Source organism: Macrotis lagotis, chromosome X (genome assembly GCF_037893015.1).
Source record: "Macrotis lagotis isolate mMagLag1 chromosome X, bilby.v1.9.chrom.fasta, whole genome shotgun sequence".
Taxonomy (NCBI): domain Eukaryota; kingdom Metazoa; phylum Chordata; class Mammalia; order Peramelemorphia; family Peramelidae; genus Macrotis; species Macrotis lagotis.
The window spans coordinates 186445320-186467372 of record NC_133666.1 but is presented as its reverse complement, the minus strand read 5'-3'; positions in this window follow the sequence as shown (position 1 = coordinate 186467372).

Genomic DNA, 22053 nt, shown 5'->3' with positions numbered 1-22053 from the left:
AATGGACTCATGTAATCTTGTCTAATTCTAATTACATTGAGGTAGAAACTATTATCTCTAGTCAACAGGAAATCTTTCCTTAATTTAAATCTAAATTTGTTTTGTTATAAATATGAATGAGAGTTAACGTAAGAGAAAAATCACAATTTTGTTTGTTTGTTTTTAGTTTTTTGCAAGGCAAATGGGGTTAAGTGGCTTGCCCAAGGCCACACAGCTAGGCAATTATTAAGTGTCTGAGACCAGATTTGAACCCAGGTACTCCTGACTCCAGGGCTGGTGCTTTATCTACTATGCCATCTAGCCACCCAGAAAAATCACAATTTTGAAGTTTTGTTTAATGTGTTTGTAATGTGTGTGTATGGGTCAGCTCTGCCCTAAGTATGCTTCTGCAGGTGCTAAACAAAAGACTGTGGTCAATTTGCATCTTCCTATAAGCACTGGTTTTGGGTTCCCCCTCTTCCTTCTGAATGAGTTTCACTTTCATGTCCTCTTTTCCTCACAACCTGATAATCTCCATTTTTTCCCACTACATCTCTTAAAATATGATGAGAGTTAAAACCAGATTTGGCCTAGATCATTTCTCATCAAAGTTTGGATGTCCAGTTTCTCTTCCCCCTAAAAACAATGCAAAACTTATTGCCTTCTAAGCTGGCTGTTTTTATACTATTTCTTCCTTCTTTTTCCCAAACTCAGCAGTGGTGGCTTCTTATTCTTCTGAAAACCCAACAGCTCAATTCCCTGTTTATGGGCTCTCTCCGAGATGTTTATTCATATACAAACTTTCTTTACTTATACTTTTTTTGTCCTTTGTCTTTAATATTTTTATTGTAAGGCACAGAATAATAACAATAATCATCATCATCATCACCATCAACATCACATATATAAGACATTTTACAGTCTTCTAGTTGGTCCAGTGCATAGAGCACCAATCCTGGAGTCAGAAAGGCTGATCTTCCTGAATTCAAATCCAGCCCTCGGACACTTACTAGCTATGTGAAACCTTGGAAAAGTCACTTATCCCTTGCCTCAGTTTCTTCTTCTATAAAATAAGCCTGAGGGGGAAAATGGCAAACCAATCTACTGTCTTTGCCAGGAAAACCCCAAATGGGGTCATGAAGATTTGCATATGAAATGACTGAATAGAACAAGACACTCCAAAGTTTACAAAGCACTTTTTTTACAATACTCCTGTGAAGGAGACATCATATAAAATAATTTTTTTTTATTTCAAATGAGAAAATGGAGATTAAGTAATTCGTTTAATATCCAACAAGGACGTGGCAGACCTGACTGGAATTTCAGTTCAGATCCTTTTTTTCTTAAAGTCAAGTATGTTTTCTACAAAATGATACCACCCTTCTGAATACAATGAGAGGATCCATAATGGACAGAATGCGGGCCTAGGCATCAGAAAACCTGGGTTTATGTTCCAGCTCTATAATTATATGTTTGTCACTTGGCCTCACTGAGACTCAGTTTCCTAAATCTATCTAAAGATCTAATAACTTTTTTCTCCCTTTTCAAACTCTTTGACATAATTTTTTTCTTTGACATTATTGATCATCATCTCTTCCTTCATTCAAACTCATTACTCTCTACGTTTTTGAGAAATCACTATTAACTGGTTCTCCTTTTATATGTTTGACCTTCCCTCTGTTTCCAACACTAAAAATTCTTCGAGATCACATCCATTAACTGTTGACATCCCAAAAGTTCTGATCTGGGTCCTTTCATCCTCCCTTTACATACTATTTTGTCTGGTGATCTTTTCATATTTCATGGACTTAATGATCTTGAGACAGATGATCTCAACTTTACTTATTGAACCCTAACCCCTCTGTCATCCTCTAGTCTAGCATCCTCAACTACTTCTGAAACATTCCAAACTAGATGTTCCATAGACAGCTTAATATATCTTATTTGGACAGATCAGGAGGGAGGACAGAACCTCACACATTGAGACCCTTGTGGGAGTGTCCCAAAAGCTCAGGAAGCACCCCCAAAAACAGGCTTAGGCTGGGAAAATGAGCAAGCAGAGAAACAAGAGGAACACCATTGAGAAATACATTATCTATGATCCCAAGAAGGATCAATATACTCAGTCTGAAGATGAGGAAACACAAGCTCCTGCATATAAAGACTCCCAGAAAAATAGAAACTGGGATCAGGCTATGACAGAGCTCAAAAAAGACTTTGAAAAGCAAATGAGGGAGTTAGAAGGAAAAACTGGGAAAAGAAATGAGAGAGATGCAGGAAAAACATGAAAATGAAGTCAGCAGCTTAGTCAAGGAAATCCAAAAAAATGTTGAAGAAAATAGCATGCTAAAAATCAGCTTAGGTCAAATGGATAGAACAGTTCAAAAAGTTATTGAGGAGAAGAATGCTCTAAAAAGAAAAATTGGCCAGATGGAAAAAGAGATAAGAAAACTCTCTGAGGAGAACAAATCCTTCAGACAAGGAATAGAATTCAGGGAGATTGATGAATTTACCAGAAATCAGGAATCAATACTTCAAAACCAAAAAAATGAAAAATTAGAAAAAAATGTGACACATCTCATTGAAAAAACAACTGATATGGAAAACAGACTTAGGAAAGATAATTTAAAAATTATTGGAATACCTGAAATTCATGATCAGGAAAAGAGCCTTGATATCATTTTCAAAGAATTACTACAGGAAAATTGCCCTGATATTCTATAAGCAGAGGGCAAAATAGAAATGGAGAGAATCCACTGATCCCCCCGAGAAAGAGATCCCAAAAAACCAACCCCTAGGAATATTATAGCCAAGTTCCAGAACTCCCAAGTCACAGAGAAAATATTACAAGCAGCCAGAAGGACACAGTTCAAATATCGTGGAGCTGCAGTCAGGATCACACAGGACTTAGCAGCAACTACATTGGAAGCTTGTAGGGCTTGGAATATAATATACCAGAAGGCAAAAGAGCTTAGAATGCAGTCAAGAATGAACTACCCAGCAAGGCTGAATGTCCTCTTCCAGGGAAAAAGATGGACTTTCAATGAACCAGGGGAATTTCAAATGTTCCTTTTGGAATGGCCAGAGCTGAACAGAAGGTTTGATCTTCATATACAGGACTCAGGTGAAGCATGGAGATTGGAGAAGAGGGGGAAAATATGAGGGACTTAATGATGATGAACTGCATGTATTCCTGCATAGAAAAATGACACTGATAATACTCATATGAACCTTCTTAGCTAATAGAGCAGGTAGAGGGAGCTTTTATAGTTGAAGCACAGGAGAAAGCTGAATTCGAAGATAAAATATGGTCTAAAAATGGAGTCAATAGAAAAAAAGGGAAATGTAATTGGAGAAAGAAAAAGGAGAGGGGGAATAGGCCAAGATATTTCATATAATAAGATTTTTCTTTATTACAACGAGTTATTGCAATGATATGGAAGGGAGAGGCAAGGGGAATGAGGGAACCTTTGCTCTCATCAGAGGTGGCTAGGAGAGGAAACAGCATATATACTCAATGGGGTATAGACATCTGGAATAAGAAGGAGGGGGGGGAGCAGGGGGAAGGGGTGGGGATGTGAATAAAGGAGGAGAGGATGGACCATGGGGGGGAGAGTGGTCAGATATAACAGATTTTCTTTTTTACTTCTTGCAAGGGGCTGGGATTGGAAGGCCTGTCCAGGGCCATAGGGCCAGGTAGATTCTGGGCCTAAGGGGTGGTATGGGGGCTCAGGGCCTCTTGGCCCCAGGACCAGGGATCTGTCTGCTGCACCACTCAGCTACCCTACAGCAGAGTCAGTGAAAGGAGAGAGAAAATATAGTACATGGTAGTGGAGAAATACGAAAGGAGGGAGTTGCGATTAGCAATGGCAACGTTGGAAAAATATGGAAGTAACTTTTGCGATTGACTTACCATAGAGAATGTGACCCACCTATGACAGAGTTGTTGGGATTGGAACAAAGGATGAAGCACATTTTTTATTATTATTATGTGGGAGAGGGTGCAGGGCAAATGGGGCTGGGTGGCCTGCCTGGAGACGCATGGCAGGGTGATCGTTGGTTGTCTGAGGCCAGATTTGGACCCGGTTGCTCCTGGCTCAAGGGCCAATGCTCTGTCCACCACCCGGCCACCCCTACTATTATTACTATTTTATTTTATTTTGGGTCTTTTTTTTCCTTCTTTTTGGTTTTTGCAGAGCAGTGGGGATCAGGTGGCTTGCATGTCACATGGCTGGGTGATTGTTGTATCTACGGGGCTGGATGTGGGCTCAGGTGCTCGTGGCTCCAGGGCTGTTGCTTCATCCATTGTGCCACCTGGCCATACCTACAATTATTTATTTTTATTTTAATTTTTTTCTCTCCCCTTTACTTTATCACTCAAGCAAGTCTATATTTATGGGGGAGGGGGTATTTCATTTACTCTTAAACAAAAATATTTTATTAATGTAAAAAAACATTTGTACAAAATGAGAATAAAAAAAAGAAAAATAAATAAAAAAAGAAAAAAAAAAGAAGTTGATCCACCCATGACAGAGTTGTTGGTGTTGGAACAAAGACTGAAGCACATTTTTTATTATTATTATTTGGGGGAGGGTGCAGGGCAAATGGGGCTGGGTGGCCTGCCTGGGGCCACATAGCAGGGTGATCTTTGGTTGTCTGAGGCCAGATTTGGATCCGGGTGCTCCTGGCTCAAGGGCCAATGCTCTGTCCACTACCCACCTACCCCTACTATTATTACTATTTTATTTTATTTGGGGTCTTTTTTTTTCTCTCTTCTTTTTGGTTTTTGCAGGGCAGTGGGGATCGGGTGGCTTGCATGTCACATGGCTGGGTGATTGTTGTGTCTACGGGGCTGGATGTGGGTTTGAGTGCTCGTGGCTCCAGGGCTGGTGCTTTGTCCATTGTGCCACCTGGCCATACCTACAATTATTATTATTTTTTTATTTTAATTTTTTTCTCTCCCCTTTACTTTATTGCTCAAGCAAGTCTATATTCATGGTGGGGAGGGGGTATTTCATTTACTCTTAAACAAGAATATTTTATTAATGTAAAAAAACATTTGTACAAAATGAGAATAAAAAATAAAATTAAAAAATATATATCTTATTTGTGCATGGTTGTTTATAAGTTGTATCCCACATTAGATTATGAGGGGTTTTGTTGGTCAGACTTTTTCAGAAATTTCAAACTCTTTGTGAATCCATTTGGGGTTTTCTTGACAGAGATACTAAAGTGGTTTATCATTTCTTTTTTATATATAAATATTTTATTTGTTTTCCAAATAAATAAATAAATAAATAAAATAGTAGTTTCTTATCATTTTTTTCTTAAAGATTTTATTAATTTTGAGTTTTACAATTTTCCCCCTAATCTTACTTCCCTCTCCCTACCCCCAGGAGGCAATTTGTCAGACTTTACATTGTTTCTATGGTATACATTGATCAAAATTGAATGTGATGAGACAGAAATCATATCCTTATGGAATAAACATAAAGTATAAGAGATAGCAAGATCAGACAATAAGGTGTCAGTTTTTTTCCTAAATTAAAGGTAATAGTCCTTGGTCTTTGTTCAAACTCCACAGTTCTTTATCTGGATACAGATGGTATTCTCCATTGCAGACAGCCCCAAATTGTCCCTGATTGTTGCACTGATGGAATGAGCCAGTCCATCAAGGTTGATCATTGCCCCCATGTTGCTGTTAGGATGTATAGTGTTTCTCTGGTTCTGCTCATCTCACTCAGCATCAGTTCATGCAAATCCCTCCAGGCTTCCATGAATTCCTGTCCCTCTTGGTTTCTAATCGAACAATAGTGTTCCATGACATACATATAACAGAGTCTGTTAAACCATTCCCCAATTGAAGGATATTTACTTGATTTCCAATTCTTTGCCACCACAAACAGGACTGCTATGAATATTTTGTATAAGTGATGTTTTTACCCTTTTTTGCCATCTCTTCAGGGTATAGACCCAGTAGTGTCTACCTGTCTTTTTTGAAAGGTTTTGAATTTTACATTTTTCCCCCACTTTCCCTTCCCTCCCCCCACCCCTACAGAAGACAGTCTGATAATCTTTACATTGTTTCCATCTTATACATTGATCAAAATTGGATGTGTTGAGAGAAACATATCCTTGAGGAAGAAATAAAATATTAGAAATAGTAAAATTATGTAGTACATTAGACAACTTTTTTGTTTAAAAAAATTGAAGGTAAGAGTCTTTGGTCTTTGTTTAAACTCAACAGCTCTTTCTCTGGATACACATGGAATTCTCCATCACAGATACCCTAAAATTATCCCTGATTATTGCACTGATGGAATGAGCAAGTCCATTAAGTTTGATCATCACCCCTTGTTGTTGTTAGGGTGTACAATGTTCTTTTGGTTCTGCTCATCTCACTCAGCATCAATTCATGCAAGTCTTTCCAGGCTTCTCTGAATTCCCACCCCTGCTGATTTCTAATAGAACAATGGTGTTCCATAATGTACAATTACCACATTTGTTCAGCCATTCCAGAATTGATGGATATTCACTTGATTTCTAATCCATTAACAGGACTGCTATGAATACTTTTGCATAAGTGATGTTTTTATCCTTTTTCATGATCTCTTAAGGATATAGATCCAGTAGTGGTATTGCTGGATCAAAGGGTATGCACATTTTTATTGCCCTTTGGGCATAATTCCAAATTGCTGTCCAGAAAGGTTGGATCAGTTCACAGCTCCACCATCAATGCATTATTGTCCCAGATTTTCCACATCCTTTCCCCAAAAAAGGGATCATTGTCCTTTCTGGTCATACTGGTCAATCTGAGAGGCATGAGGTGGTACCTCATTTCTCTAATCAGTAATGATTTAGAACAAATTTTCATTTGACTATGGATAGCTTTGATTTCCTCATCTGTAAATTGCCTTTGCATATCCTTTGACCATTTGCCATTTGGTGAATGGCTTGTTTTTTATAAATTGGACTCAGTTCTCTATATATTTTAGAAATGAGTCCTTTATCAGAAATATTAGTTATAAAAATTATTTCCCAATTTACTACATTTCTTTTGATCTTGGTTACATTTATTTTGTTTGTGCAAAAGCTTTTTAATTTAATGTAATCAAAATCATCTAGTTTGTTTTTAAATGATGTTCTCCATCTCTTCCTTGGTCATAAACTGTTTCCCTTTCCATAAATATGACAGGTAAGCTATTCCCTGTTCCCCTAGTTTGCTTATAATATAGTCTTTCATGTCTAAATCCTGTACCCATTTTGATTTTATCTTACTATAGGGTGTGAGATGTTGTTCTAATCCAAGTTTCTGGCATACTAACATCCAATTTTCCCAACAGTTTTTATCAAAGAGAGAGTTCTTATACCAGAAGTTGGACTCTTTGGGTTTATCAAACAGAAGATTACTGTAATCATTCCCTACTGCCTCTTTTGCACCTAGTCTATTCTACTGATCCACCACTCTATTTCTCAACTAGTACCAGGCAGTTTTGATGACTGATGCTTTATAATATAATTTTGGATCTGTTTGTAATTTCTTTTCCCAGCTCTGAAGCAGAGTTATGTGACTTGCCCAGGGTCACACAGCTAGCATGTTTCTGAGACTGGATTGAAACTTCTGAAGATGGATCTTTGTGGCTCCAGAATCAGCACTCTATCCACTGCAGCTTCCAGTGGCCCAGATTATGAGGGTAGGGACTGTCTTTGTATTTCTAGTGCTTAGAAGTGCTCTAGTAGGCACTTAATAAATGAGCATTGTGCCTATTGGGTATAGGTTACCATATCTAGAGGTGGGTACTAGGCAGCCTGGTCTCAAATAGTTTTGACGATCACTCTTCAGTACATAGTTTTAGATCTTGAAGGGGCTATTCTTCCTTAATTATCAGTTTTTATCAACATTAGTCTAAAATTTCTAATTTTGTTATATTTTAACATCCAGGTGATTTGGTATAATTCTGAATCTATTAGTAAATTTAGGTAGCAACATCATTTTTATTACATTAGTATGGCCCAACCATGAGCAATAAATAGCTCTCTAATTAGCTGTTATCTTTTATTTCTGTCAATTAAAACTTGAATATGTCTTGGTAGATAAATACCAAGATATTTTGTGAATTTTGTAGTTATTCTGAATATAATTCCTCTATCAAGAGATTTAAAAAAACATTACTCTATTGTGTGATAATGATTTGGGTTTTTTATTTTTTCGTATCTTGCTACTTTCCTGAAACCATGAATAATTGTGCTTAGTTTTTTTGTGGATTCTCTGGGGTTTTCTAAGGAAAAATCACATCTGCAAATAGTTATAATTTTGTTATGTTTATGCCTTTATTTTAATATCAGCCATGTTATTTTTATTATCATAGGTTTTTCAACATCATCAAGTCTTTGTAGATGAATTTAAATATCTTCTTAATTCATTGCCTAATAAACTTTTGGCTCTTTATATTTCTTTTGTAGTTTGTGATACTGATTTGGCACACCTTCCCCATGTTATTTTCTCTTTTCCTTCCTGCTCTCCTGCCCAACCCTCACCTTATTTCTTTATTACTACAAATATTTTCTTTCTTTCTTTTTTTATTGAAATTTTATTTTATTTTTCCAATTACAGGCTATGGTGACTTTTCTTTTTTCTTTTTTTTTTTTTTTTGCGAGGCAAATGGGGTGAAGTGGCTTGCCCAAGGCCACACAGCTAGGTAATTATTAAGTGTCTGAGACTGGATTTGAACCCAGGTACTCCTGACTCCAAGGCCGGTGCTTTATCCACTATGTCACCTAGCTGCCCCCCTATGGTGACTTTTCAACATAAATCCATTTGCAAATTTATGAATTCCACATTTTTCTACCACCCTCCCTCCCCTCCCCTCCTCCCCACAGCAGCGAACAGTCTGGTTAAAATTGTACATGTACATTTGTGTTTAACATAATTACATTTTAGTCATTTTTGTGTAAGAGGAATTACAACTAAGCTAAGGGGAAAAAGCCCAATGAGACACGATGGAAAAACAGAAGTTTTAAAAAGTCAACATAATAAGCATTTAGATTCCATGGTTCTTCTCCTCTGGATGTGGCTAGCAGGCCTCTCAGGGTTGTCCTCATTCTCTGAACTACTGAGATGAGCTGCAATCATCAGATTTGATCATCTCACAATGTTATTAATACATACAATGCTCTCTTAGTTCTTCTCACTTCACTCAGCATCAGTTTATATAATTCTTCCCATACTTCTCTGAAGTCCAACCACTTGTGATTTCTTATAGAACAATAGAATCCATGACATATGGGCTGCTAGATAGTAGAGTGGGTGGAGCACTAGCCCTGGAGTCAGGAGGATCTGAGTTCAAAATTTATTCTCAGATGCTTACTGTGTGACCTTGGACAAGTCACTTAACCATAATAACCTTCCAAATAGGGTCATCTCCAGTCAACCTGATACATATATTAGCACAGCCTCCTTCACTCAATGTCATGGTCTTCTTCCAGGATGAAGGACAAACATTATCATCAACATCACTCCATAACATTCATATACCATAATTTGTTCAGTAATTCCCTAACTGAGGGCATCCCCTCAATTTCCAATTCTTTGTCACTACAAAAAGAGCTACTATAAATATTTCAGATTTAAAAAAATAGTATCTGAAGTTTTCTTGGATTTATTATCTTTCCAAAGAATTGATGTTAATTCTAGAGCATTTCAACATTTCTATGGCTTTTGTTGTTGTTGTTGCTGTTGCTGTTGTTGTTTTTGTTGTTGCAGGCATTTAGAAGATCAGGCTCCCTCAACTTTTTATCCCATCTTTTGGAAAGAAAGAATCATAATATCTCACAGTTAGAATGGACCCCAGAAAACTTCTAAGCCCAATATGTATATGACTGTATATGAATAACATACAAATGTTAATTTTAATGTTTGACCTTCATTTTTTTCAAGGCAATGGAGTTAAGTGACTTGCCCAAGGTCACACAGCTAGGTAATTATTCAGTGTCTGAGGTCACATTTGAATTCAGATCCTCCTGACTCCAGGGCCAGTGCTCTATCCACTGAGCCACCTAGCTGGCCCTTGACCTTCATTTTTGAAGAAGACCACAACTTCAGGGAAGTGATGTCATGACAAGCATATGAGTTAGATTTGGGTGGGGGAGGTGTACTCTGGTAAATCACCATTCTCACTTTCTCCTCCAGAACCATCTGGATCCAATGGCCAGATGTGAATCAGGATGACTGCCTTGAATTTGACACGATCAAGGTTAAATGACTTGTCTAAGGTCACACAATAATAGTCAAGTATCTGAGGCTGGATTCAAACTCCTGTACTCCTGACTTCAAGGCCAATGCTGTATCTACTGTGTCATCTCTCTTTGAAAACTTCTAGCTAGACATATATAATAATCTTTTTTTTTTGATTATGGCTTTCACATGGTCCAATACTTAAATCTCCCCTAGATCTATTTTTCAGGTCAGGTGCTTTTTCAATGAGATATTTCACATTTTTTCTATTGTTTTTATTCTTTTGACTTTGTTTTATGGTTTCTTGGTGACTCATAGGGTCTTTAGCTTGCACTTTCTCAATTCTAATTTTTAAGGAATTATTTTCTTCAGTGTGCTTTTATGACTCTTTTTGCTCAGTTCTACTTTTTATCTACTTCTTTTCTCAGTGACTTTTGGTACCTCCCTTTTTATTTGGCCAATTCTTCTTTTTTAGGGAATTCCTCTCTTCAGTGAATTTTTGAGCCTCTTTTACCATTTGGCCAATTCTGTCTTTTGTTTTTAATTACAATTTCCTGTTTTTTAGACATTAAATTTTTTAAAATTTATTTTGAACTTAAATACAAAAAGACAGAAAAGGGAGAACTTTCCCATGCATACAGCACAATCTAAAAGGAAGATTTAATATAAAATCATAAATTTCTATTTCATATTTTTTTAAAAACTATGTAATAAATACTATATACCTTGTTTTCAGTTTCCCTGCTTTCCTAAGTTTTCTTAGTGCTGTTCATTTTTATTTTTTCTCCATCCCTCTCCACTGCACCCTAGAGAAGGCTATCATTAGACACAAAACATATATACATATGCATACATACATACACACATACATACCATAAATACTTCTATTTATCAGTTTTTTTTCTCTGGAATTGGATAGTATCTTCCTTCATGGATCCTCTATATTGATTTGACATATACTCAAAATGACTGAGTCATTCAAAGTTGTTCTTAAAACAATACTACTTCTTCTGTGTACAATGTTTTCTTGGTCCTACTCATTTCACTCTTCATTATTTCATGCAAGTATTTTCATATTTTTCTAAAATCAACCAGTTCATCATTTTTTCTTCTAGCTTTTTTAGTTATACGCCCAATTCATTGATCTACTCTTTATTTTGTTGATGTAATCATTAAGTAATATATAATTTCCTCTAAGTACTGCTTTGGTTGCATCCCATAAATTTTGGCATGTTGTCTCATTATTGTCATTCTCTTAATGAAATTATTGATTCTTCTAAGATTTGTTCTTTGATCCACTCATTCTTTAGAATTAGTTTCCAATGAATTTTTTTGTTCCAATTCTTTTCCACAGCCCTTCTAACATCTGTTGCTTTCCCATTCTGTTAGTTTAGTCAATCTGGTAGATGTTAGTATTATGGAACTCTCATTTAAGCTACATATGCTTTTTCAAAGCTCTTTATCAAATGTAATTTTTATTGCCTCATAATATGGAAAGGATATATGTAATATTTCCATCTTTTTACACTTAATGTGAGGTTTTTTAATTCCCTAATTTATTGTCAATTTTTGTTTAGATGCCATCTACCCCTGAGAAAGAAGGTATATATTCCTTTCTATCCTCACTCAATTTTCTCCAGAGATTTGTCATTTCTATCTTTTCTAAAATTCTTTTCACCTTCTTAAAATCTTTCTTATTCATTTTGTGGTTAGATTTACATAGTTCTGAGGGGAAATTTGAGGTCCCCTGATAGCATAGTTTTATTGTTTATTTCCTCTTGTAACTTATTTAACTTCTCCTTTAGAACTTTGGAAGTCAAGTTATCTGGTGAATATGTTTAATACTGGTATTACTTCATTGTCTATGGCACCATTTAGTAAGATGTATTTCCCTCCTTTCTGTCTTTTTTTTTTTTTGTTGTTTTTGTTTTTACTCTGTCTCAGATCAGGATTGATTGCTACCCTGGATTTTTTTTTTCCTCTTCAAGTGAAATGTAATATATTTTGCTCTAGCCTTTTACTTTTACTCAGTAGGATTCTCTACTTCAAATGTGTTTCTTGCAAACAACATATATATATATATAATTCTGGTTTTTTATCAGAGTTCATTCCACTCACATTCAATGTTAAGATTATAACTGTATTTCCCTCCATCCTAATTTCCCCATTTATGCTTTTCTCTCTCTCCTTCCATTCTGTCCCTCCTCACCAGTGTTTTGCTTCTGATCCTTTCTTCTATGACTCCCTACCTTTTCTTGTCCTCCTCTCTTCATAACATATATATATATATATGTGTATTCATATATATGTATGCATGCATGTATGTATGTATGTATGTATGTATCTATCTTTTTTCTCTCCATTTATGTATATCCCTATCCTAGTTCAAACCCTCATCACCTACCACCTCTTGCCTTGGCCATTGTAATAGCTTCTGATTTTGTCTTCCCTTCTCAAAATTCTCCTCACTTTAAAGTATTCTCTCCATAGCTATAAAAGTGATTTTCCTGAAATGCCAATTTGATTTCACTTTTCTAATCAGTAGATTCTAATGGATTCTTATGACCTCTAGAATTAAAAAATGAGTTTTTTCTGGCTTTCAGATCTCTTCACAACCTATTTCAACCCTCTCTTTCTAGTATGCTTATATCTTATCCTCCTGCATACGTAGTATGATCTGGCTACACTATCCTACTTCATGTCTCCAAATCGTTATACTGGCTGACCAGTAACACCGCCCCCCCCCCCATCCCCCCTGACTGAGACACATGCTTGGTATCTCTTTCAATCTTTGGTTTTCTTCACGACTTAGTTCAAGTACCTGCTTCTTGATCTCCCTAATGCACTTCTCCAGATTATCTTGTATTCATTTTATATGTGTATGTATGTATGTATGTATCTTCTCCTTTCCGTTTATATATCCCCACATGATCTCTTTGGGCCAGTACTAATTTGCTCGCTTTACTTATATTCATGCAGGCAGGTTGGCATGGTTTCCCAAAGAGTGAGCCAGGCTCCTACAATCTTCTTTTAGTGTCCAAAGAGTAACCCTGTTGTGGGGAAGTTGCATGTCTACTATTCACAACTGTAGCTCTTGAGCCCCCAGCCAAGATGACACTATTAACTCTTAATAATGAATCATTTACTAAACACATACTAGTCTACTTATATCCCATGTCACATTGTCTTGCCAGAGCACAGAGAGTGGATACAGATTTGCAGGAACCTATCATATGAGTAGGGTAATGCATATGCGCAAGGTAACTTAAATCTGAACTATTTGCCTTGATTTACTTCATCTCCTTAAGGAATTGATTTTTACCACACTTCACCTTTTGGGTAGGGTGGTTCTTCTGAACTTCTGCTCTCTGACTAAGTAAAACTATACTTGCTGCCATTCTTAGGCTGCTAAATCAATGTAAAGTTCTTTCTTTCGATGACAGTAGAAACTGTAAGCCTTAGGAATCTACAGAACTGTTAATATCTACTTTTCTTTGCTCAGAAAAAATTTCTCTACGTCTGACTTCTCCAAAAATATTTAGGTAAGTTTCCTGGGCTCTGTGGGGTCTCTCTCTCTCTCTCTCTCTCTCTCTCTCTCTCTCTCTCTCTCTCAATAGGTGGTGGCAAAGAGCAAAGGACTACCCTTTCCCAGCAACTCTACACAAGTCAAGGATTCTTTGTTCCTCCAATTTTGTCTTTTGGAAAACAGAGTTTTTCTCTGATTAGATCAGCTCCCAGAAGCAGTTGCAAATTCCTTCTCCAATCAAGCCCAAGCAGCAGTGGCAAAGCTCATATTTCTTTTTTCTCTTGATCTTGTGGGGGGGAGGAGGGGGGGGTCTAAGTAGTGCCCTTCTGCTATGAAGTGACTCACCTCTATCTTAGGATGAGGAAAAAAAAATTCACATTTCTGTAAGACACAACTTAATCAAGTCATACAATTATCTTACAGTCACTGGAAAGTTCTTGTTATCAGGGTTTCCCAGCTAGCAACCTCAAAGTACTCATAATAGTCATATGTAAATTAACTGCTGGGGAACCAGACACCTTGGTCTGCTTTGTCTTCACCTTTCCCTCTGAGGAGATGTTTCCTTTCAGGTCCTCTTGCACACCTTTCCCTAAGGGGCTGCTTTCTCTTAGGTTCTCAGAACTTCTGGTGTCTTTGTACTAGTTCCAAGAAGCTGATTTTTCCTCAATGTTTCTCCCGTAAATGTCCTTTCTTTTTCCTCTGTCCCTTTCAATAAATAAAATGTTGAAATAAGAAATACCCTTATACACATACACTCAGATATATACTCATATACATATATTGTCTTCTATTGTTTTAGAAGTCAGGGATTATTTCATTTTTTTTCCCTTTGTATTTCCATCAGCACATGGTCAATGCTTCATAAATACAGCTCAATTGTTGTTGGTTGATTGATTGAAGTAGATACAATTGAAAGATATAATCAACATTTCTTTGTGTGTGTGTGTGTTTTTGTTATTTTTTAAAAATTTATTTATTTTGGAATTTTACTATTATCCCCCCCTAATCTTGATTCCCTCCCCCACCCCCACAGAAGGTTATCTGTTAGTCTTTACATTGTTTCCACTTTCCATTGTTTACACTGATCTAAGTTGAATGTGATGACAGAGAAATGATATCCTTAAGGGAAAAAAATAAAGTATAAGAGATAGCAAAATTACATTATAAGATAATGTTTTTTTTTTAAATTAAAGGTAGTAGTCTGTGGAGTGAAACTCCACAATTATTTCTCTGGATACAGATGGTATTTTCCATTGCAGATACCCCAAAATTGTGCCCGATTGTTGCACTGATGGAATGAGCAAGTCCATTAAGGTTGATCATCACCCCTGTGTTGCTGTCAGGGTGTACAGTGTTCTTCTGGTTCTGCCCATCTCGCTCAGCATCACTTCATACAAATCCTTTCAGGCTTCCCTGAATTCCCATCCCTCCTGGTTTCTAATAGAATAGTGTTCCATCATACACACACACACACACACACACACACACAGTTTATTAAGCCATTCCCCAAGTGAAGCACATTCACTCAATTTCCAATTCTTTGCCACCACAAACAGAGATGCTATGAATATTTTTGTACAAGTGATGTTTTTATCCTTTTTCACGATCTCTTCAGGGTATAGATCCAGTAGTGGTAGTGCTAAATCAATGGGTATACACATTTTTATTGCCATTTGGGTATATAATCATTCTTTCTTATCTTCAACTAAAGAATGGGGGGGAAGGAGTCAAATAAAGGAGGTCTCAAAGTTGCCTCAATAATGATAGTTAATGATGATAATGTTTGTTCTTTGTTCTGGAAGAAGACCATGACAACAGAGAAGTGATACTATGACAAGCACATGAATTGGATTTGAGTGAAGGGGGGTGCTGTGCTAAGTCACCAGCCTCACTTTCTCCTGAGGAGCCCCAATTAGGGTTAAATGACTTGCCCAGGTCACAGAGCTATACATATATATGTATATATATATATATATATATATATATATATATATATATATATATATATATCTGTATGTATGTGTTTAAATTCAGGTATTCTGGAGTCCAGGCTCTCTGCTCCATCCACAATCCATCTGCCTCATCCAATTGCCTTAGCCATTGACCCTGTTGGTGTGTAAGATGGGTGTGATGTGAGGTATAACAAAGGAATAAAACGTGTTATTAGTGCTGAGGTATATTGCCATGGCACAGCCTTATAAAAAGAGCCATGACTCCTCCCCAAAGAAGTGGTAACAGTCATGTCGACAGATGACTGTTTTGGCATATGGAAACTTGGCAATGCAACTTTATAGGCAGAGAGCCCTGGAAGAAGATTCAGAATCAAGGAATGATAGTAGAGATGAGACCAAGTTGGGGCTTCAGGACCATGTTAGGGTCTTTCCTGATCACTTTCAAGGCTAGTGTTTTTCCTTTGAGATTAACTCCACTGTGCTTTGTCCACATCTTGTTTGTTTATATGTGGTCTCTCCAATTAGAAGGAAAGCTTCTTAAGATTAGCCTTTCTGGGCTTCCCCAGGGCTTAGCACAAGGTCTGGCACAAAATAAGCTTGTAGTTGATAGGCTGGTTAGTTTTGTAGAACTTTTTTTACACTTAATATTTTACTTTTCTGCTATAAAGAGAAGATTCACTGGTTTGATGTGGGAGGGATACATCAAGAAGTGAAAGTAATACAAAAAGAAATTAATTTTTTTCCTTAAAAGAACATGCCTCTCTGACAGTCTCATTATGTTTTAGCTCTTGTTGAGGAGAGGGGGAGTCCAGAGTGATCTGAAAAACCAAGTTTAGTTAGAAGAAAACATGTGAAGCTCCACTGAGTAACTCAATATAAGAAGAAATGTTATGCAAATCTTCAGGAAGAAATGATTAGTTTGGGGAAAGGAATCTAAAACACATTTTGTTTGTTGAGCACTTACAAGACAGAAATCAATCATCAAGTATTTTTAAAGTAACCAATATGTGCCAATCACTTTGGTGAACACTGGAGAATATAAACAAGAATATCTATACTCTTAAAAAATCAAGAATTTTTGAAACGTTAAGATCCATTGAGGTAGGCCTCTGTGAGAGCACTTAGGAGAGCAAGCATCTCTATGTATCTGATTTAGGAGCTATAAGAGTGATTTAAAGAGAAAAGCACTAGAGACTACGTAATCTTATTCCTCTGCCTATATTTTGGTTTACATTAGAATCCCATAAAAGGTAATTATAACTGATCAGATTGATCTTTTAGAAAATCTAAATAGAATTGGGATCAAACTAAGTAGAGGTCAAAGAATTAGACTGAAGGATTGCCTTGGAGTTAGAAGATTTTTATTTGTCAGCTTTGATGCTTATTCAATTAGCAACCTACTCGGCCTCAGTTTTCTCATATGTAAAGTGGGAATATCAGGTTATATCATTGGCAGTATGTATTAGCTTATATGTATATTGTATGTAATGGTACACATTGACCACATTCTTTCTAAAAGTTCACAGTTTCAACCTTAAGGTTCGGGGATCTCTCTCTCTCCCTCTCTCTCTCTCTCTCTCTCTTTGGCCTTGCATTTGATTGCTACTAGTTGGCTTAATCATTTTGCTGTGGTCAAGGCTCCATTTGTTCATATGAACCATAACAAGGATTTAAAACACCCAACACCTGCAAGAGTGAAAATGTGAAACCACATGACTGATAGAAAGGCTATGCTTGAGTCCTATCTTTGTTTTTTGCTAGCTCTGTGACTATGGATTATCCTCCTATCCAAGGGCTTGAAGGTTGAGGGGAGGAGGCTAGAGAAAGAGAAGGAAGTTCATTAAATCTGCCTTCAAAAGGTGAACTCACCACCTAATGAGGAGGAAATTAAAGTAATAATTTGAAAATATTTTACCCAACTCTATGCCAATAAATTTGATAATCTAAGTGAAATGGATGAATATTTACAAAAATATAAGTTGCCCAGGTTAAATGAAGAAGAGATTAAATACCTAAACAACCCTATCTCAGAAAAAGAAATTCAACAAGCCATCATTGAACTCCCTAAAAAAAAAAAATCTCCAGGGCCTGATGGATTCACAAATGAATTCTACCAAATATTTAAGGAACAATTGGTTCCAATTCTATATAAACTCTTTGGAAAAACAGGGAAAGATGGAACTCTGCCTCTTTCTATGACATTAATATGGTGCTGTTACCTAAACCAGGAAGAGTTAAAACAGAGAAAGAAAATTATAGACCTATTTTCCTGATGAATATAGATGCAAAAATCTTAAATAAAATCTTAGCAAAATGATTACAACAAGTTATCACCAGGATAATACATAATGATCAAGTAGTATTTATTCCAGGAATGCAGGGTTGGTTCAATATTAGGAAAACTGTTAGTATACTCAATTATATCAACAACAAACCTATCAGAAATCATATGATCATATCAATAGATGCTGAAAAAGCTTTTGACAAAACACAGCACCCATTCCTACTAAAAACACTAGAGAATGTAGGAATAAATGGACTGTTCCTTAAAATAATTAGCAGTATCTATCTGAAACCATCAACAAGCATTATATTCAATGGGGAGAGGCTAGAGGCATTCCCAATAAGATTAGGGGTGAAACAAGGGTGCCCATTATCACCACTACTATTCAATATTGTATTAGAAATGTTAGCATCAGTAATTAGAGAAGAAAAAGAAATCAAAGGAATTAGAATTGGGAAGGAAGAGACAAAACTCTCACTCTTTGCAGATGACATGATGGTCTACCTAGAGAATCCCAAGAAATCATCCAAAAAACTACTGGAAACAATTAGCAATTTTAGCCAAGTTGCAGGTTATAAAATAAATCCTCTTAAATCCTCAACTTTTCTATATATGTCTAGCAAGATACAGCAGGAAGAGCTAGAAAGAGAAATCCCATTCAAAGTAACCTCAGACAATATAAAATACTTGGGAGTCTATTTGCCAAGACAGACTCAGAATCTTCTTGAAAACAATTATAAAACACTTCTCACACAAATTAAATCAGATTTAAATAACTGGGCAAGTATCAACTGCTCATGGATAGGTAGAGCTAATATAACAAAAATGACAATTCTACCAAAACTAAACTAACTGTTTAGTGCCCTACAAATCAAAATTACAAAAAATTACTTTAACAAGTTAGAAAAAATTGTAAGTAAATTTGTATGGAGAAATAAAAAGTCAAGAACTGCCAGGAGCTTAGTGAAAAAAAGTGCAAAAGAAGGTGGCTTAGCCCTACCTTATCTAAAATTATATTATAAAGCATCAGTCATCAAAACTGTTTGGTATTGGCTAAGAAATAGAGTGGTGGACCAGTGGAATAGATTAGGTGTAAAAGCAGATGATTATAGTAATCTGCTGTTTGATAAACCCAAAGAGTCCGGCCATTGGGATAAAAACTCCCTCTTGGATAAAAAGTGCTGGGATAATTGGAAGTTAGTATGGAAGAAACTTAGATGAGACCAACACCTAACACCCTTTACCAAGATAACATTCAAATGGTTACCTGACTTAGACATAAAAAACAATACTATAAGCAAATTAGAAGATCAAGGACTAGTTTACCTGTCAGATCTATGGAAAGGGGAGCGGTTTATGACTAAGGAAGAGTTGGAGAACATCACCAAAAACCAATTAGATGATTTCAATTACATTAAATTAAAAAGCTTTTGCACAGATAAAACTACTGTAACCAAGATCAAAAGAAATGTAGTAAATTGGGAAACAATCTTTACAACTAATGATTCTGACAAAGGACTCATTTCTAAAATATACAGAGAACTGAGTCATATTTTTTTTAGGTTTTTTTTTTTGCTAGGCAATGGGGTTAAGTGGCTTGCCCAAGGCCAGGCAGCTAGGTAATTATTAAGTGTCTGAGATCGGATTTGAACCCAGGTGCTCCTGACTCCAAGGCCGGCGCTTTTATCCACTGCGCCACCTAGCCGCCCCCCCCCCAAGTCATATTTTTAAAACAAAAAGGCATTCCCCAATTGACAAATGGTCAAAGGATATGCAAAGGCAATTTACAGATGAGGAGATCAAAGCAATTCATAGCCATATGAAAAAATGCTCTAAATCATTAATTATTAGAGAAATGCAAATTAAAGCTTCTCTGAGGTACCACCTCACACCTCTCAGATTGGCCAATATGACCAGAAAGGATAATGATCATTGTTGGAAGGGATGTGGGAAGTCTGGGACACTATTACACTGTTGGTGGAGTGTGAACTCATCCAACCTTTCTGGAGAGCTATTAGGAACTACGCCAAAAGGGCAACAAAAATGTGCATATCTTTTGATCCAGCAATACCACTACTGGGTCTATATCCTGAAGAGATGAAGAAAAAGAGTAAAAACATTATTTGTACAAAAATATTTATAGCAGTACTGTTTGTGGTGGCAAAGAATTGGAAATCCAGTAAATGTCCTTCAATTGGGGAATGGCTTAGCAAACTGTGGTATATGTATGTCATGGAACACTATTGTTCTATTAGAAACCAGGAGGGACGGGATTTCAGGGAAGCCTGGAGGGATTTGCATGAATTGATGCTGAGTGAGATGAGCAGAACCAGAAACACTGTACACCCTAACAGCAACATGGGAGTGATGATCAACCTTGAAGGACTTGCTCATTCCATCAGTGCAACAATCGGGAGCAATTTTGGGCTGTCTGCAAAGGAGAATACCATCTGTATCCAGATAAAGAGCCATGGAGCTTGAACAAAGTTCAAGGACTATTCCCTTTAATTTAGAAAAAAACAGATATCTTATTGTCTGATCTTGTTACCTCTTAGAATTCTTGTCTCTTCTCTAAGGATATGATTTCTCTCTCATCACACCCAATTTGGATCAAGGTACAACACGGAAACAAAGTAAAGACTGACAGGTTGCTTTCCATGGGGGTGGGGGTGGGGGAGGGAAGTAAGATTGGGGGGAAATTGTAAAACTCAAATAATATCTTTAATAAAAATTAATTTAAAAAATCTGCCTTCAAGGGAGAGGAAAGAAAGTTGTCAGGGATTACTGCTTCAAATGTTGACTCTTACATCATCCCACAAGGAACAGGTAGCTCATGTTGTTGAGGATAGTTCACATTTATTTAGTCTTTGCTTTGATTTGGGGGAGTTATAATATAGATTATTATCACTAAGCAAGATAAAATTTCTTTCCTTTTTTCCCTTAGTTCAAGCCTCTAGCTGAGAAAAGTCCTAGAAAATAGTAAGATAATCTTTACTTACTGGGGCAATTCCACTCACTCCTTGGAGGGAAAATGCTATCAGAATTTTTTTTTAAAGAACATGGCAATTTTTGTGATGGTAAAGAATTAGAAAGGACAATTTGAGAGGATGCTCATCAATTAGGGAATGGCTGAACAAATTATGGCATATGAATGTAACAGAACACTATTATGCAGAAAGAAATGATGAGCATGCAGATTAAAAAAAACCTGCAAAGACTTGTATGAACTGATGCAAAGAGAAGTGATCAGAACCAGGAGACCATTATACACAGCTATAGCCATATTATATTGATGATAAACTCTGAATTACTTAACTCTTCATCAATACAGTGATTCAAGACAATTCCAAAGGACTCATCAAGAAAAAATGTTCTCCACATCCAAACAAAGAATTGATGAAGTTTGAATGTAGATTGAAGCATACTATTTTCTCTTTGTTGTTGTTTGTTTGTTTTGGTCCATTTTTCTTTCACAATATGACTAATATGGAAATGTTTTACAAGATAGCACATATATATTGTATATCAAATTGCTAATGTCTTAGTGACTGGAGAGGAGAAAAGGAGGGAGAGAGTTTGCAACTGAAGTTTTTTTTAAATGAATGTTAAAATTGTCTTTACATGTAATTGGGAAAAATACTATAAAAACTACATGTCAAACACAAAAAATGAATAATCTCTTGAAGAACTATCCTTTGGAGGATTGGTTCCAAAAGTGTATATGAGATTTTGCTCCAAAGTCATAGCAAGGTGAGATATAGGGAGGCAGGAGCTCTATTAGTTTCATTCTTAGCATTAGAAACAGCCACTACCATTTGTTAATTGGAGCTGAGTAGTTATGTATCCTTTTCCGAGTCTTAAACCTCTTTTCCACTCCAGTAGCAAGCCACCATGCTGGATACCCACCCAAAGAACCAGTCTCCTTTTCTCTCTGATTCCTATTTCTGTCTATTGTCCTTCATAATTGATCTCCTGAAGTCATGATTGATCTAAATTCTTTTTAAATACGTTTGTCAATGAATAAAAAAAAACAATTTTTTCTCCCTCTTACCATTTCCTTTCATTAGAAAAAGTCCCA